At 42.4% G+C, this 17,421-nt stretch overlaps 1 long non-coding RNA gene across 1 annotated transcript in view; it reads right to left on the bottom strand.

The window, feature by feature from the left end:
- LOC308579312 overlaps window positions 1–17,421 on the bottom strand; it is a 205,456-nt gene that overhangs the window by 22,913 nt on the left and 165,122 nt on the right. The window lies entirely within an intron of this gene.

Below are 17,421 nucleotides of genomic sequence, written 5' to 3'. Positions count from 1 at the left end.
TATTTCAAGGATACAAATATCTTAACTAAAACCCATCTCAACCTGTTAAGTTCACTTCTTCAGTACAAATGTTCAATTGGTGATCACATCAAAAATGTTATAATTACTTAAGAAATTAATTACTGTCGCTGCAGTGTTCAGGGACTTTGAGTATTCCCCAAACTAAGTAATGTGAATGCAAAAGGGAATCCAATCTAATTGCAAAGTCAAAACTGTTAAGATGTCAGGGCAACCATTCTATATACATCTGTTAATTTCCTATCTGCATTGCAAACATCAATTAATTAACACCAACCCTTGCAAGCATGCTCCAATTTTTGGCTTCAGTACTCAAACCATTTCCACTGAAGCAGGTCCACCAATTTAAGAGAGTTTCATCTTCAGCCAAACAGTGTTAAAGGTTCAGTGTAAAAGCAAGTTAATGCAAATATCTAACACTTAATGTTGCAACCCAAATCCCAAACCCACTGTTCTGGGTGGGGTGGAAGTCTCCTTCCACTAAGCCCAAACAACTCTGCCATTCCCCACGTGTAGAATCATCACCCATCCAGGGTGGAGTTCCTTGTTTCACCTGCTGAAAGTGCAGATGGGTGGAAGTACCACCAAAGAGATTCCAAATGGCAGTATCCTATGGAAAGCCCCCAAATGAGACATTCATTGGCAGGGAGGTGCTGAGCTAGCTCGGGTTCCACTGGATCCCAGGCCTGACCCATTGCCATAGCTTGATGGCACTGATCCTCATAGGGCCCTGATCACTCTGTCAGCTCCAGTATGGAACAGGCTTTTGCCTCCCTCCCTCCCTCCCCTTTTACCCCAGCTGGCATATGTGGCATGGGTTCAGATGCAGTATTTGCTATGCTACACTTGCTGCTGCCTGACTAAGGTTATGTTTGCTGTGTTAGTCTGGTTTCCCCAAAAAGACCTATTGAGTCTATTATGCTTCATATTACCGACATTTTTTGCACCAAAATCTACCAGTAATTTTTTATTTATTTATGATGGGTTCAAGGTTCATTTAAGTTAGTGGGGAAGAAGTGAAATTCCTATAATTATTAAATAATTTGATTTTGCTTCCTCAATTTACTTCCTTGCAATTTCAGTGACTTGATTGCTCAAATTATCTTGTTATGTTGAAGTTTGCTAGCGAATAGTAGGAACTGAATTAAAATTTGAATGGTGAGAAAAAAAAGATGTTGCTTTTGGGGGGCAGCCAAGTTAACTTTAAAGCATAAGCAAATATGTGAAGTAATTCGTCAACAAAACATGGGGGGGATGTTTCCTGCTGGATTTGAAGTTCATTCTTCATAGGGCACAATTGTCCCAGAAACCCTAGTGAAGGATTTGCTTTATCAGCTCTGCAACTTTTACAGATCAATGATCATTTTATTAGTTATATAATGTAGACTGCTTTCTTGTAGAGAAGAATTCCCCATCATATATCCTTTGCTCTTAATTGATTCTTGCAGCACTGCAACCAAAAGCTAAATGGATAACTTTTACTACATCCCTTGTCTGCAGGAGAGAGGCTGGGTATTAGAGGAACATTATCTACTTGGTGTCTCAACGTTGCAGGAACCATGTGTCTGCAGCAGCAATATGTTCCAAAAATAAATAACTGGCACCAGCAATGGTGCATTCTGGGCCAGAATGACAGTTTCACCCCCCTGGTGGCAATGGCAAGATTCCAAGGGTTCCAGGCACTCACCCAGGGTCTGTGTTTCCTTTTGGAAATGTGGCACAGCCGAGACTGTGGTGCCTTTATGATATATGGTTTATGTTCACATATATACAACCTGAACATATGGTGGAGGTATTCACAGTACAATGGTACCTCGGGTTACATACGCTTCAGGTTACATACTCTTCAGGTTACAGACTCCGCTAACCCAGAAATAGTGCTTCAGGTTAAGAACTTTGCTTCAGGATGAGAACAGAAATTGTGCTCTGGTGGGGCGGCGGCAGCAGGAGGCCCCATTAGCTAAAGTGGTGCTTCAGGTTAAGAACAGTTTCAGGTTAAGAATAGACCTCTGGAATGAATTAAGTACTTAACCCGAGGTATCACTGTATCAGCATTCCAATAGGGTCTTGCTTCCCCCATAGCCTAGGATTCAAGCAGAGATCCAACATCACGCTCTGCCTCTTCCTCTCTAGTGCGCATCACAGCTCTCACCTTTGTTGTCCTAATAGCCTCTGTTGTCCTAATGGTCCTAAAGGAAACCTGGTTTAATTAGCTAATTAAAGCCTGGTTTAATTAGCTGTTAACACATGCTGATTTCAGAGGATTTAGAAGTGTCTAGTTCACAGCCTAGTACACAGGATCTTGCTGCCATTTCACACAGTGTCAGGGACTGGACTGAGGAGGAATGGTGGGGGTCGCCACCCCATTCCTGAACCTTTCCCGAGAAGAGGGGGACAGTATAGATTCACAACAGTGATTTGCAGAAGATCATAGTTCTGAGGCTTCAGAGGGGAGAAATTGGGAAGAAGCAGCAGGTAGAAGACGCTCCCGGGGAGAGACAACTGACAGACTCAGTGTCTTTAGAAAGCATTCCTGACACCCCCTCTCCCAGGACTAGGCATGCATGAGAGTACAGTGGTGCCTCGCAAGACGATATTAATCCGTTCCGCGAGTCTCGTCGTCTTGCGGTGTCAGAGCTGCTCGAAGATCCTAGCTCACAGAGGATCACGCTAGCCAGCGATCATTAAGTAAAAGTCTTTATTGAATTACAGTTTCCATTTTCAAGCTGCTGCGTGCAACTCTACGTCTAGTAGCTAGATCGGCGAAGCTCCGTCTGATTCTCCGCCCCTTGTGCACCAACTTAATATCCTAGCCCTGCTCCACCTTTTCCGCCTGACTGTTCTCCTCTGGGTCCCTCTGCCCCCCGGGGTTTCTTCCTTCCGGGATTCTTCTGACGCTGACCCGGACCCTCCTGCCTCCTTGCGCCGGGCTTTAGGACCTGGCTCCCTTTCCGGGCTGCTTACTGCGCCGCCTTCCTCTGCATTTGAACTTGGCGCGCGCGCCCAACCTTCCACTTTCCGCTTAACCGTTTCTTCGCTCCCCGATGGAGGTGTGGCCACTCCTGACTCATGCCCTCCCTCCTGTGGTGAGCTGCCAGCGCTTGCCCCCTGGCTCCCTTCCTCCTCCCTGCTCCCTAGCGGTGACGCTGGTCCCGATTTCCAACTGCTCTCCTCTGAGTCCCCTCTGGCTCTATCTTCCTGGGGTGCCCCCCTAAACTCCCCCCTTGCCCTGGCCACTGGTGCTCCTTTCTGTGAATCCTCTGATTCACTGGAAAGACTCGGAGATCTCGGGTCGTCGTCATCACTCATCTTTTCTTCTGCCTCCTCCCCTTCGCTCTCTGTTTCCTCCCTTGCCCTTGCCTCTGCTCCTAAACCCCTGACATGCGGTTTTTTCGTCTTGCGAAGCACAGCTATTAGCGGCTTAGCGGCTTAGTGGCTATTAACGACTTAGCGGCTTTAAGAAAAAGGAAACAAACTCGCAAGAACTCGCAAGACGTTTCGTCTTGCGAAGCAAGCCCATAGGGAAATTCGTCTTGCAGAATGACTCAAAAAACAGAAAACTCTTTCGTCTTGCACGTTTTTCGTCTTGCGAGGCATTCGTCTTGCGAGGTACCACTGTAATAGAACAGAAAGCTCAGAGGCAGAAAGCACAGGTCATCCGATGCAGGGATGACATATAATAGGAGAGACGGAGGGGGTGGCACTTTACTTGGAGCAACGCCATTATCTAAGAGAGATGGCATTTTGACGTTCTCTGTGAATATCGAATAAAATGCTTGGTAAGAAATCTTCTTGTTTATCTGCTTCTTGGCTGACACTGTAGGAGGGATCAGATTCCCTGAAGCCCGACACACAGGAGGCTAGGCTAGCTTAGCTTTTTGACACCCCAAGCCTTAATTAAATTATAGCACCTACTAGATCAGGAATTTAAGGGAGTTTAGCACCTGCACACTCCTAACAGTAGTACTGTACTGATGTTAACATCAAAGTTTCTAGCAGAAAACAAAATCTGAACCAGAGTTCATCATTCAGTGGGAACCAGGGCATTGAGATATACTCACCCTATACCATAACAGGATGATTCTGGACTTTGGCTGAGTAGTATTTGTGTGTAAAGGGGGCCCTGTTTCAATCTGTGGATTTTCCAGTCTGTTTATTATCTCCTTAATTTACAGTCTGCCTGTCAGGGTTGGTCCTCTCAAGGTGGCTCCCAACATACGAAACAAATCTATAACATTACAAATCATCAAATAATAGACGCATCATCTAAAACAGGACAATACATCTACAAATCAACACAGCAGGAGCTGAAAACCATACCAATAGACAAAAACTGATAGAAACATCTAAAATAGCACATCCACAGATCCACCAGCCGAAAAGCACCAGCATAAATGCCAATTAAAAACACTTTGGAATACTACTGAAAGTCATTAGCGGAAGGGCTGATGTAGTGGGTGGGGAGTTCCACAGGCACAGGGTGTCAGGGTGAGTGTCAGGAGCAGGTCAGCAGTAACTCACAATGTGTCAGTGAAGGTAAATTTATTCAAAGAACCAAAACAGCTCAGGCCTGCTGAGCACAGCAGCTCCTCCCAGCAAATTTTGCCCCAATGAGGGACTTGAAGGTCCTTCTCCCCTGGGTCCTTCCCAAGTAATCTGAGATGGCGGGGTGGGGGAAGGAAAGCTGATCACAGCAGGAGGGGGAAAACCCCCTGACTTCTTCAGCAGCCTTCCTAATCTCTGCCTCTTAGTCTTACTCTGCTTCTGCCTCTGCCTCAGACTGCTCTCTGCCTCAGACTCTTCATGCTCACTAAACTATGTTACCACTTCTGACACCTCCTCCTCCCGGTCTTCTCCCTCTGACCACTCATTGTCATCCCACCACCAATCCCCTGGCTCTCGGCCTTCTTCCCCTGCAATCAGCCAGTCCATGACAGATGCTCAGTAAGGTGTGGTATAGCGGTTAGGGTGTTGGAAGAGAACCTCACTCACCCATGAAATGGACTGGGAGAACTTGGGATAATGGCTAGGGTTGTATTCAACAAACCTTTACTCAGAGTAGCCTCATTGACATTAATGGTCCTTTTTTAGTCATGGTCATTAATTTCAATAGGACTGCTCTGAGTAAACATCAGTTGTATACAACCCACTGCCTCTCTTAGCTTCATCTAGAGATAAAATGGGGAAGATGAGAATCCTGTATAACACCTTGAGTTCCTTATAGGAAGAATAAGTAAATGATTGGTGGCACTATTGCCAAATTAATGAAATGTTTAAAGAGGACTTAAAGAAGAAGGGATTAGGTTATACTAAGTTGAAATTTGAAATGGAAATTTTAAATAATAATTTTAAAACATTGTCTAAAATGTATAAATTGCTGTTGGAATGGCATTTGAAAGACGAAGAGGTTAAGTCGGTTATAATACATTGGGCCAAAGATTTTGGTTATAATATAGAGTTAAAAGACTGGGAGAAATTGTGGAAAGAAGGAATAAAATTTACTGTATGCAATACCTTGAAAGAAAATATGATGAAAATGATGTACAGATGGAATATTACACCAGTGAAATTAGCTAAAATGTATAAAATAAGTAACAAATGTTGGAAATGTAAGGAAAAAGATGGTACTTTTTATCATCTGTGGTGAGAATGTAAAAAGGTGAAAGGTTTCTGGGAAATGATTTACAATGAGATGAAAGAGATGTTGAAATATACATTTATAAAAAAGCCAGAAGCATTTTTACCTGGGGTTGTAGGTATGGACATTAATAGGCAAGATAAAAAACTGTTTTTATATGCAACAATGGCAGCAAGCGTATTATTGGCACAGAAGTGGAAGCAGGAAGAATTGCCAATGAAAGACGAATGGCAGATGAAATTAATGGACTACACAGAATTGGATAAGATGACAGGAAGAATTTGAAACCAGCAGGACCAGAAATTCTTGAAGGATTGGAGTAAATTTACGGGTTATTTTAAAAACAATTGTAATCAGCTGACTATGCTTGTAGGACTACAAGAAGTTTTGTAAGGAGAAATATATGAAATATTACAGGAAAAAAAATTAGGAGAATGGACTTTAAAGTATGGATTATTAAAAGTAATTGTTAAGACTAGGAAATGCAAGACTAAGAGAGGAAGGTCGAAAATCACTAGACATGGTTGATGGAAGTCTTAGGCTTATAGCCAAAATGTAGTATAAGATGAGAGATGTTATGTTTTATTTGGAAACTATATATAAAAACCAATTAAAATATTATTATTTTTAAAAAGAGTTCCTTATAGGAAAGTTGGGATATAAATGTTTTAATAATGACAGCTGCTTCCACTATGGGGAAATGAAGAGTTAAAATATGACTTTCTGTTGGATTTTCCTCATAAATAAAGCAATATAATAAACTAAAGAACTGATAAGTCTGAAAAGAGGGACATCCAAAGAGAACCACCATTACAGTTGCTATTTTTTAAAATCCAGCTTAGGTAATTGAATCTATTTTTTTAAATGAATTCCCAGTGGCTCCTTTTATTGATTCCTCTGTATGAATAACTGAATAATAACATTTTTTTCTGGTGCTTAAATTGCTGTAGAATTTGTATCCTACGCAGACACACCTAAACAGCAATTCCAATAATTGCTTTTTTGCCAATGATCATACAATTTGCGTATTTATGCTGTGTTTTAATAAAGCAGGAAGAAAACAGTTGGCAATTAATGTATAGATGGCACAGGAGTTTTTTTTTTAAAGAACTACATTCTATTCAGATTATGACAAAACCACATTCAAATATATAGTTATCTTTGTCAATGTCCCAAAATTCACAAAAAGCAAATGCATGAGGTGCATTAGTAATTTGAACTTTGCTGTAACTGTATAGCAATTTAAAGTATCATAACAGGGATCTATAATGTTAAGCAAGGATAGCCAATGCGAGCACTTGAGATGATGTTGGACTACAGCATCCCCAGTCAGGGATGACAGGTGTCATGGGACAGCAGCATCTGGAGGGCACTGCATTGGCTACCCCTGCCGAAAAGCACTCAGGATTTTGTGGTGGTGATGAAGGCTCTAGCCAGTGGTGACTGGTGTTTACTGGGGCTGCTGGGGTGGACCAGCAAGTGGAGACAAAGCCAACAACAAGTGGAACAAACTAGCTATTGTCTTGTCCCTATCCTCTTCCCTGATTAGTTCTACAAAGGCAACTCGGAGACTAAGGATGAGGAAGCTGACAGACAGTGGCAACCTCTGGACAGGTTGTAAGTAAGAAGTCAGACAGGTAGGGGCAGGCTGAGGTTGTTGGGGAGACAACTGTCAATGTCTCTTGCAATAACTGGATGAAGTGTTATGATAGTATAAATGAGTTCCTTCACATTAAGAGAGGAACTGAAACCAGTGTTACCAGAACTACTTATTACAGCCATTTTGGACTGCCTCTTATTCTAGAAATGTAAAACATTTTTGCCTGGGGAAATTACTTACTTAAGAAATACTATGGAGAAAATGAATGGATGAATTGGTCAATATATGGTCCATGCCGCTTTCCCATGTGTTCATTCATAAATTTGTTCTGTTCTGTTCTTTTCCAGCGTTAATGCGATTTTAAGAAGAAGAGAAGAAGAGTTTGGATTTGATATCCCGCCTTTCACTCCCCTTCAGGAGTCTCAAAGCGGCTAACATTCTCCTTTCCCTTCCTCCCCCACAACAAACACTCTGTGGGGTGAGTGGGGCTGAGAGACTTCAAAGAAGTGTGACTGGCCCAAGGTCACCCAGCAGCTGCATGTGGAGGAGTGGAGACTCGAACCCGGTTCCCCAGATTACGAGACTGCCGCTCTTAACCACTACAAATGCTTTTTTTTAAAAAAAAAAATCTACATCAAAAGTATTTACATACATATTTTGGAGTGTGTTCCCCCACCCTTTTAAGTACGTTTGGATATTTATTTATTTATTTATTTATTTATTTATTTATTTATTGCACTAAGAACTGTGTCACAAGATCTGGAGCAGTATAAAATCTGACAGGCAGCTATGTTTCAATGCTCACATTAGCCTAGCAGGCAGGGGATCAGGTCAGTTCATATCACGATTCGCAAATACTGAATTCCTCAAGCTTCCCTACTAAGAACTACAGGCCAACAGCACTCTATGTATTGTTAGAAGTGACATTTTACTCTGACACGAGCCCATTGTTATAATTACGACCTATTGCTGAATGGCTCGTTTTGCCTAGGATATGTCGACATGAGAGCAAGGCATAAAAGGAAATAAGATGAGTACACATTTTTTTTTGCAAGGCTGGGCTGACATTAGGAGTGGGGGGGGGGTCTCGGAGCCAGACTTCTCATCTGTTTCCCTTTCTTTGCTGCTGTTACCTGCAGTGACTTCAGTGCTCATTGTCATGTGCAGAGTCTCCATTTCTGCCTCTAGAATAACAATCTGTACATTGGGAGTTGCTTTATGCCAGGTCAAACCATTGATCACTTTTGGCTCAGTATTGTCTACATTGGCTAGCTCTGGCTCTGCCACTGCCAGCTCAATGGTCCATCTAGTTCAGTACTGTCTACACTGACTGACAGCATCTCTCTAGGTTTTCAGGCAGGGAGTGCCTCCCATCTCTAACTGGAGACGCCAGGGATTGAACCTGGGACCTTCTAAGCAAAAAGCAGATGCTCTGCCGCAGAATCATAGCCCATCTGGGAGCTGCAGTTTGTTAAAGGTGCTGAGAGTTGTTTCCCTGTCCCAGAGATAAAATTCCTAGAGTTCCCTGAGAAGATGGATTGATTATTAAACCACTCTGAGGTCTCCTCTTAGCATGCTTAATGAATGAGAGCTCCCATGATTCATTGAGGAACATCAAGACTGTTTAAACTGGTAACATACTGCTTTAAAAGTATGGTGTGAATGTGGCCCAGGTGGTGCTGGGCAGAGAGATATTTGGTAAGAGAGCCACTGCTGGTTGCTACAGTGGTACCTCGGGTTACAAACACTTCGGGTTACAAACTCTGGTAACCCGGAAGTAGTACCTTGGGTTGATAACTTTGCCCCAGGATGAGAATGGAAATTGCATGGCGTCAGTGGGAGGCCCCATTAGCGAAAGCGCACCTCAGGTTAAGAATGGTTTCGGGTTAAGAACAGACCTCAGGAATTAATTAAGTTCGTAACCCGAGGTACCACTGTATAAGCAATGCTGCATTTAGGATCAGTATAGGACCAATGATCTGACTCAGTGTCATCTGAGTCTTGTGTTCTTAAATGTGACATTGATGGATGCATTTGTTTATTCATGTGTCTATCCCATTCACATGTAATGCCTAGCCAAGAAAGAGGGTAATCTTCTTCCCTGAAGAAAAAGGGAAGGGTGATTGGAACTGAACCCTCCGCTTCATCTAAACATGTCTTTCATCCCAGATAGAGAAGGATAGAGCTGTGCATAAATCTTTTCTCCTATTCCTGGATTGATAATGTTTCTATTTTTCCAAAAACAAGACAAAACAAAAAACCTGCCCGAAAACATACAATCATAGAATCTTTGAGTTGGAATGGACCCCAACAGTCATCTAGTCCAACCCCCTGCAGTGCAGGCATCTCGGCTAAAGAATCCATGACAGATGGCCATCCAACCTCTGCTCAGAAACTTCCAAGGAGGGAGAGTCTACCACCTACTTGTGTGAATCCGTTCCACTGCTGAACAACTCTTATTCTTAGAAAGTTTTTCCTTATGTTTAGTTGGACTCTTTCTTGCAACCTGAAGTCATTGGTTCAAGTCCTACCCTCCAGAGCAGGAGAAAACAAGCATGCTTCCTCCTCCATGTGACAAAGATATTTGAAGATGGCCGTCATATCTCCTCTCAGTCTCTTCTTTTTCAGGCTAAACATACCCAGCTCCTCTAACCGCTCCTCATAAGGCTTGGTTTCCAGACCCATGATCATCTTGGTTGCTCTCCTCTGCACACATTCCAGCTTGTCAACATCCTTCTTAAATTGTGGTGCCCAGAATTGGACACAGTATTCCAAGTGTGGTCTGACTAAGGCAGAATAGAGTGGTACTATGAATTAATTAGGGATGTAGGTGGCGCTGTGGGTTAAACCTCAGAGCCTAGGGCTTGCCGATCAGAAGGTCGGCGGTTCGAATCCCCGTGACATGGTGAGCTCCCATTGCTCGGTCCCTGCTCCTGCCAACCTAGTAGTTTGAAAGCACATCAAAGTGCAAGTAGATAAATAGGTACCACTCTGGCGGGAAGGTAAATAGCGTTTCTGTGCATTGCTCTGCTTCGCCAGAAGTGGCTTAGTCATGCTGGCCACATGACCCAAAAGCTGTACGCTGACTCCCTTGGCCAGTAAAGCGAGATGAGCTCCGCAACCCCAGAGTCGGCCACGACTGGACCTAATGGTCAGGGATCCCTTTACCTTTATGAATTAACTAAAAAGTATTTAAATGTGTAGATCACTTTCATCCAAGTCCAGGTCACTTTTAGTAAAATGGCAGAGGGTCGTGAGGGCCTATCCTTTCTTCCTTTGTACTGTCTCTTTCAGGTTTTAAGTCAAATATTGTCACACATCTCTCTCTCTTTCTCTGTGTATATATTATGTACAGATTGTTATTCTAGAGGCAGAAAAAGCTCAACAACTTTTGGGGTGTTTTTATACCTACCTTCATCTGAAGATGTAGTAGTTGCTTGGGAGAGCTCAGTCAACAAAGCATGAGACTCTTAATTCCAGGGTTGTGGGTCTGAGCCCCACCTTAAGTAAAATATCCCTGCATTACAAGGGGTTGGACTGGGTGACTCTCATGGCCCTTCCAGCTCTGTGATTCTGTGATCACAGGGTGGTTCCCAATATAAAAATACAAAACAAAAACAAAACAAAACAATAACACCCCTCCCACAGACATATCATGTTAGTGGTGTGGGTTCTGTGCTGGCTGCATATTAGCTATTGACCCAGTTTTAAGGTCCTGCTACTTACATAGAAAGCCCAAAATAACTCTTGACCAGGTTACCTGAAAAACTGTCTTGTGCTATCTGGTAAGGCCACTACAATCAGCTGATGGAACCTAATTAGTTTTGCCAAGGCCTGATCATTATCAGCTTGTGGTAACATAGAGAAGGGATCTTTCACTGATGGCAGCTAGTCTTGTTGAACACCCTCCCTACTGGAAAATGAGAGGCCCTATTTAAGTTGGCATTTGGCTGGCTCCTATAGACCTGTTTAGGCAAGAATTCCCCTGAACTTCTGGTTATACTGTTTTAACTCCCCCCCCCCCAACTGTTTAATTCTTATGTCTTTTAACTGTCTGTCTTTTAATTAAGGATGTTTTATATGATCTCAGTGCTATAAAAAGGGATGTCAAAACTCACCATGATGAACTTCTCCCTTGCTCTCTTAGAATGGCAATGGCACCCACCTGAGAGGTGCTAGAACTGAGTTCTGGCTGGAAAAAAAAAGCCCTGATTGATCTTATAAGTTGTAAACTGCTTAGGAGCCATTTTGGCAGGTAATCAATATCTGAAGAGGATGATATGTGCAGCCCACAGCTGGCATCAGTGATGGACCCTGAAGCAGCACTGTGGCATCAACAGAGGACGAGGGAAGCTGTGTGCTGCTGCTGGTGTGACAGATCCCAGGTGACTGCTTCCCACCTCTGCTTCAGCCATTTAACAGAGAACTTCAAGAGGAAAACCATTTTGGTGCCCATTTAGGAATAAATGAATAGTGTGAATCTCAAGAGAATGTTGGGGGACTGCCAAGTCTGAATGTTATTTTGATGCCTGATATGAAAACCACCAACTCAGCCTAGCTTTGCATGCTTGAGTTCTAACTGAGATAGTAACCAAGGTGTTCAATGCCTTCATCAAGGCAAGGGGAGAGGGAGAGAGAAGGATTTGAAATATGAGACTGGAGGAAGCAACAGATGCACATCTATTTGCTTACCTGCATTGTTATTAAGAAGATTGGATTTTATCAGAGAAGGGAAATTAATGAATGAATTAAATCAGCATAACTATTGACTTTTGATCTATCCTTGTATTTGACCTTTTGTTCCTGCTTGTTTTATACAAGAAGAAAATGTTTTAAAATAAAAGGCTAAAGTAAATAGAACAGCCCCCATTCTTCTTTTCCTGGGCAATGCTATTTATTTCTGTTCTACTCACTTGAGATTATAGCTTCCTGACTAGTGAAACTGGTAGCTGTTTGAAAGCACGTCAAAGTGCAAGTAGATAAATAGGTACCGCTCCGGCGGGAAGGTAAACGGCATTTCCATGCGCTGCTCTGGTTCGCCAGAAGCGGCTTAGTCAAGCTGGCCACATGACCCGGAAGCTGTACACCGGCTCCCTCAGCCAATAAAGCGAGATGAGCGCCGTAACCCCAGAGTCGGCCACGACTGGACCTAATGGTCAGGGGTCCCTTTACCTTTATAAAATAAGTAACAAATGTTGGAAATGTAAGGGAAAAGAAGGTACTTTTTATCATCTGTGGTGGGAATGTAAAAAGGTGAAAGGTTTCTGGGAAATGATTTATAACGAGATGAAAAAGATGTTCAAATACATTGGTACCTTGGGATGCGAACTGGATCCGTTCCGGAGCCCCATTCACATCCCAAACAGAATGCAAGATGCGACAGCGTTTCGCTGCTTCCGCGCATGCGCGTGATGTCATTTTGACCATCTGTGCATGTGCGAGCAGCGAAACCAGGAAGTAATGCACTCTGTTACTTCCGGGTCGCCATGGAGCGCAACCCGAAAATACTTATTTAATACTGTTAATGCTGCATACTCACCAACTTCTAGGAAAATGTTGTCACTCAGGTAGGAGGTCTTGGCCTTTTACACTGGCCCTGTGGGCGTACAAATGTGCTTGCCTCCATCATGTGTCATTTGGCCTTAGATCAACACAACATGATTAAATCAAGGAATGCAATTTTAAAGTTAAATGTTCACTAGCTCAGATGTTCATCAGAGTTTTATGTCTTTAGTCTATCATTCAGTCTGTATCTATGCAGTCCATGTTCCTGTTCTTAAGCAAGCTTAGTTTAAAAGGAAGAACATTTGAGTTCTTAGGCACAGTTAGTTAAGGAAATTTTACTTTCCCATCTCTCTGTATCTTGATTCCAGGTCCAGTCAGGTGAAGCGGCAGAAACCTTCCTTTCCATTCCAATACCCATGCCTAATCTCTCCTCAGCAGGGACTTTAATTTTAAATTTGGTATAAGAACTAGTTCAAGACTAGAGGAAACTGTATATTCAGTTAGGCTGAATGTGTAAAGTAAAATGGAATTTACAATGTGGTCTTACTTTTCCCTTAAGCACAATTATGAGACCAATGAACCAGCATTTTCATAGAAGGCTTCAAGTGTGTGTTTATTGATTTATTTCAAAGATGTATATGCCACATTTCAAAACAAATGTTTTTTTCAAGGCCTTTTATAGTCAGTATCATAAAAACCCTTTAAAACAGTATCTGTAAATATTCTCCACTAGCTGAGGACTGAAGTTCAGTGGTAGAGCATCTGCTTTGTGTACAGAAAATCCCAGGTTCAATCCCCAACAGCTCCAGCTAGGGCTAGGAGAGGCACCTGTCTGAAACGCTGGAGAGCTTCTGGCAAACAGTGTAGGCAGGACTGAGCTAAATGGACCAATGGCCTGATCTGGTATAAGGCAGCTTCCAAGATTCCTATGCAACCATCTTTAAAGGAGTATATTTAATAAGCATCTCATGCAGTATGCTTCCTTGCCAGGCTTGGATCTCTATTGCCTGCTTAATCTCTATTGGCATAGTGTTCCACAATACTAGCCTGATGAAACTTAAGACTTTATTTCTTGGTGTTATCAAATGAGTCTCGCCAACTTGGGTAACACCAGTGGTGCTTCTGCAGACGATCTCAGTGATTGAGCTGGGATATAAGGGCTGAGGCAATCTCTGAGCTACCCTGGACCTAAGTTGTACAAGGCTTTGTAATTAATACAAGGACCTTGAGCTTGACTCGGTGGAAGATGGGAAGCCATTACACCTGTTTTAATCATGGTGTCACATGTTGTCAGCCAGTCTGGCCACTGCATTCTGCTGCATCTTCCATAGAGATTTGCTCTTTTTCAGACCATCTCTGCCCATTGTTTTTGTTGTTTGGGGGAATACATTTCCTTTACATCTATTTTGTTTTATTGCAATAGTTATTTGTGTTTCCAATTCTTGCTGTTATCTCATGAGATGTTATTCCGCCCAGTTTTCTGTCCTATGTAGTTGAATTATTGCCCTTTCCTCTGTGCACCTTGCTCTTGGCTTGCACTTCAGTTTTCTCTATTTCTACCTTCTTTCCTCACATCTGGACATTCCTTTACATCGGTACTGCACAATGCAACTAATTGGTTTTGACAACTATACCTGTAAGATGAACAGCCATTCTTACCATTTGACAGATGAGTAAAACTAAGGAACAAAGATTATGCATCTTAACAAGACCACTGAGGAATTTGCTGCTGGTAGCCAAACACAGTGATTCTTAACACATTAGAGTTCCTCACTGGTATCTCTCCCTTCATTACTGTGGCTTAGCAAAGGAAAGTAGGGCTAACAAAGAATGCCAAATGCACTGTGCTGCTCACAACAGCTTTCTCCAATTTTCCAATGCTCTTAGCTGTTTTGAGAAGGCTAATTAGGTCCCACCAACACCACACCAAATGAACAAAACTGCACCTTAAGAACACTCCAGGAATTCAATATGGAAACCAACAAAGAAAAAATAGCTAACTGGAAACATTTGCTTATTATTTTCAGGCAAAAAAACTAGTAGAAAATGTAAATTGATCTTGTTGCTAATAGAGGTTAAAGCTCAGCGAACAATGGAGAAACCAAAGTATAGTCTTAATGAAGTTTAAAAACTGGTTGCATAAGGTCCAGTTTGATCTGTAAAGCATTTTTGCACTTTTGTATGAGGCTTATATTTCCCAGGAAAACCAGACTCTCTAAGGGGGGTGGTGGAGTTTCTTAGCTTTCCATTTTTAGAGAAACAAATTCATCTGAGATCAGCAGTGGAACAGGATTGGGATATCATAAAGCAGGGGCTGGTGAACCTTTCTAGCCCAGCAGACCAAATTGTTATCTCCCTACTGCTAAGGGCCACCTTTGGCAGGTGAACAGAGCCACTCGTCTGTCAATCACTTTTATATTTTTATTTACTTATTAAAACACGTTTATTCAAAAGTTACACTTCAGCTTTGTCCACAGTTTGTCCTTTCTCACAGTTACACAGATTTTAAAAGCTTTACCTTTTTTCCCTTGAACTTTTTATCCACTCATGTTCACCCTTCCAAAACCTCTCAACGTTCCCCATTGCATTTTGTACATGGCTATAAACCACTCTGGGACCATGTTGACATGATGAAGGGCGGTCTACAAATTTGGTGGAACCAAAGTACAAAAGAGCAGTTTTGTTGTTAAGTTTTAACATTTTACCCTCAAAGACCCTGAAGGACAGATTAAGGGCTCGTTGACACTTCCTCTTGTCCTGTGCCTCGAATATTATGTTCTGCGCAACATTATGTGCTGCACAATTAGACTCCCTCGTCTCATGTAAAAATGAGAGTTCGTCATCAGCTGGCCGGCATAGCTCAGTATCTTTTGTTGAGAGCTGAAATTGGAATGGAATGAAATCTAGCTTCACGTATGTGAAGAGAAAGGAGGCTGTAAATTTGAAGGGAGTTCTTAGTCTCTGGAGACCGAACTGGAATTAATTATTCTAGCGCACTAATTTTTATTAAAGTTAAGATCTTTTTATGTACCTTCTTCAATTCTGGAGAAGTGAAGGGCCCCATATGATAAGCCCACAATTTTCTCAGGGGTGTAATGCTCAGTTGATCCTTATGCCCTCGTTTCCAATGGCCCATTAAAAGGCCATTCGAGAAGGGGGGTGGAATCATTTTTGTCCAGAGTTTAATGGAATACATTTTCCTCTGTTGTGAACAAACTGCCCTCTGGCACAAGAACCTCAAAAATATTTGGCAACAGCCCTTCTGAAACCCATCTGTTTTTGAAATTAATTTCTTGGTAATGGATACATTATATTTACATATTTGGTTTTTATTTCTCAGTATCTAATTTAGGGAGGGAATAGTCTCTTAGGTAATTCATATAAAGCTCTCGACAGAGCCTTATATTTTTTAAAAACAGAGCAATCTAGAAAGCATGCTAGTCTGTGTTAGACCTTTAGCACTAGAAATCTTTCAACTGAAGGTCAGCATTAAACCAACCAACCAATCAACCAACCAACCAACCAACCAACCAACTTCTGTTATCAAACACTGCTGGGGATCCTGGAAAGCTGTCACTGTCATTAAATCCCTGCCCCCATTTCAACCTTTTTTCTTTCTTTCTTTTTTTGTAGTAGTTTGGGAGTTAAGTTCACACAGCACCAAACTATTTGTACTATTTCAATGGTGGGGAATCTTTAGGTCCAGGTACCAAATGCATGTTCAACTCTTGCGACTCCCCAAAGAGAACACCTCAGCTGTCCTGCTCAACACCCTACTTTTGGCCTTATATTGGCTGAAATGTATCATTGAACTGTGATAATTCCTATTCTGCACCTTCTTACACCTCTAATTCTGAGTAATGGAAAAGCCCTCATCCAATCCACCCCCCCAGTAGGAAAGGCTATGCTTGAGAAGGCAGGACGGTTGCACAAACAGAATACATTTCATTGCCTCTTCCAATATTAATGAAGGGAGCGTGCGCACGCGCGCGCACACGCACACACACACACACACACACACACACACACACTGCCTTTGAAGAAGCATAAATGTTTAGGATAGTGACAAACAGGTGTTGCCACAGTATCCAGTAGACAGAAAAATACAAAACTGAACAGCAGTTAAGATGTCACCCAGTGCTCTAAGTGGACAAGTGCAAGGCAGCAGTTCTGGCAAAAGGAAGAAAACGATTTTGTGCTCTTGAATGCAGTGATAGGTCTTGATATTTAATTTATTTTCTGGATGCTTTAGAGAAAGGTTCACACATCATTATGGACAGCTCAATGCCAACATCTCAGTTTTTATACTGATGGTCAAGCAAATGGAATATCCTGTCATGTAGGCTTCATAAGGGGAATGGCAATGAGTAGACTGCTCAGCTATTTGTTTGTTTCTTTGAGGTGGGTTATTGCAGTAGATGCCAAACATTGTCTCTACATACTATCAGTGGCTCTCCATGGTTTCAAACAGTGGCTCTCCATGGTTTCATACAGGGGTCTTTCTCAGCCCTACCTGGAGATGACAAGAATGCAAAGCAGACGCTGTAATGCTGAGCTATGGCCCCCATTGCATCCTCTATTCATTTTCTGTCAGGGGATGTCGCGTTCAAGGGAGCTTCCCATTGCTGATTTCCTCCCACAAATGAAGTTCTGGGAGTGG

The sequence above is a fragment of the Podarcis bocagei genome, assembly GCF_964188305.1.
Source record: "Podarcis bocagei genome assembly, chromosome: Z".
NCBI classification, from domain to species: domain Eukaryota; kingdom Metazoa; phylum Chordata; class Lepidosauria; order Squamata; family Lacertidae; genus Podarcis; species Podarcis bocagei.
The sequence above is the reverse complement of the archived record's forward strand: the minus strand, read 5'-3'. Positions and strand labels throughout refer to the sequence as shown.